Source organism: Triticum aestivum, chromosome 4A (genome assembly GCF_018294505.1).
Source record: "Triticum aestivum cultivar Chinese Spring chromosome 4A, IWGSC CS RefSeq v2.1, whole genome shotgun sequence".
In the NCBI taxonomy this organism is placed as follows: domain Eukaryota; kingdom Viridiplantae; phylum Streptophyta; class Magnoliopsida; order Poales; family Poaceae; genus Triticum; species Triticum aestivum.
Window position 1 is genome coordinate 580,856,872 of NC_057803.1, and position 2,209 is coordinate 580,859,080.

General features: G+C 40.0%; 1 protein-coding gene across 1 annotated transcript in view; it reads left to right on the plus strand.

The window, feature by feature from the left end:
- LOC123087135 (outer envelope protein 64, chloroplastic) overlaps nucleotides 1-2,209 on the plus strand; it is a gene marked incomplete in the record, with an annotated part of 10,280 nt that overhangs the window by 504 nt on the left and 7,567 nt on the right.

Here is a 2,209-nt window from a genome sequence, read left to right on the forward strand (position 1 = left end):
CCTCTCCTTCGCCATCGCCGACGCGTAAGCTCTTGCCCCCCACCCCTTCGTGTTTGTCTGGTAATACGTTCTAAGTTCTAACCCGGATTGGATCAGGTAGGGAACGACTTATATTAGCATAACGTGGGTGATGATTCGATCGCGCTAGCACTGATTCGGTATTGTTTATTTACGGGGATTGGATTTGTGTTGCTGGTACCAGTGGGCCGTGCTGATGGAATTTACTCAGCAGGGAGTCATTGTATCTGCCGAATTGTTTCTATGTTGTTTGAATGACTGTAATGCCTCTGCCGCGCATAGGGCAGCTTCATGGATGACTTGCCAAACTTTTAATGGCTGACGCCAAAAAGGAAAACAGTGCCCTGCAAGCACATGGATGTTGGTACTCCCTCCGTCCCAAAATTCTTGTCTTAGATACAACTATTACGGTGTTATTTATCGCAGTTAGTACTTAACAATCTACACTAGAAATAGGCAGCTCAGTAGTTTCAGCACGCATCGTGGCTCGCGGTGTGGTTTATACTATAAGATGCTAGATTCCATAGGCAGTAGGTGACATAATAATAATGAGTTAATAGTAAATTTAGATCGTTAGTTTTACCATGCCAATTATGAGTTGCTAGATGTAATCCTGGGAGTTATGATTGTAAGTTAAGGGAAGATTACAAACTATTTATAGGACAGACTAATTAGGCATCTACTGCTGGTTTCTGAAGCACATTTTTGGTAGGGGGTGAACTTCACCCGTGCTCGTTGGTGACTGTTCAGACAATCTTCCCCGTTATTTGTCGATGAGATGCTAATGTGGCAAGCATTGGGAGTTGCGACCGTCAGCTGTTGATGCTAACATGTTGTGTTGCACGCTGAGCTTCCACTCTCTCTTTTTCATAAGCAGACTCTTGTAGAAACATACTTACCCCCCTGTTAGATACTCGTAATTTCTTGCCCGCTAGGTCGATTTAAATCTCCTCAAAAGAATTGAGGGTGCTGCTCAGGAAAAAAGAACTAGTGGAGATGTTTTGGGTAATTTTCTAACCACATTTTGCTTTAAATTTTGTTTACTGGTATGCCAATTACTCTACTCTGAAGTGACATTTCTTACAGAGGTGGTATTTGAACATCAGTAGATTGCCAGATTATAACTTATTTTATCATAGGAATTTATGGAAGCAAAACAATTTTCTTGAACTTCCTTAGTCATCATCTTATACCAAACTAAAGGTGTATTAGTTTTTTCAACCTAAGGCTTATGGTGACTCATGGCTTGTGCTTTAAAACTCAATAAATTCAGTTTGGTGATGCTGTTGTGAAATCATTGTGGCACAGACGCTTGTGTCCTGTTTGATAAAATGAAGGGAAACTTAATTATCAAGTACTTCAACAAACACATGGATTGATTATGTTGATAACACCATAGTTTCATAGTTTTCAGAATATTTTCTCACCTAGACCAACTCAAAGCCTGAAATGCCGACCTTCTTTGTCCTATTTAAAACGGTCCTAGCATTTCATATTCTACTGTCTATTGGTCAGGCTGCTGATTCCTTCGCCTGAAGTAGTTCATTGGGCCTATTTTTTGGGCAAAAGTCGACCACATTATGTATCTCTAAAGTAAAATCTGCATAATTGCGCTGCAAATATGATATGCTTTCAGTAACTGTAATATGTAGAGTCTAAACCTTTAAAATGTAGCGCTGTGTTCGGATGTCTGTATTGAAGGCCTTCGTATTGAATTGGTTTCAATTTCAATTCAGGGAGGAAACTGTAATGGACATGAATACAAATTCACATGTTTGGATGCTCATGGAATTGGGCCTTGGAATCTCAATGAGTTCTCAATACCAAATCATGTTCGGATGACAAACTATGGAATTGCTTATTCTTTGTGCTTTATGCATCAAATCAAAATCTATACAATGTGTGAGTATAATTGAATGATCATATATCAATATAAAATTACAAATATTCTAGAAATTTACAACGGCACCAAATAATGTTTGCACACCCTGCAAAGGACCTGCAAAAGATGAATCTGTGGTTAGTAAATTCATGTGCATGGAGAGCAGGGGAAGAATAGGAACAGGGGAAGAGGAGGAACTTAGAAGGGGCTGCCTGGGGAAGTAAAGAAGAGAAACAAGGGGATCCGGGGAAGGGGGAATAAGATGGAAGAGGAAGGGGAAGAAGAAAATGGCAGAGAAGAAGTGGAAGA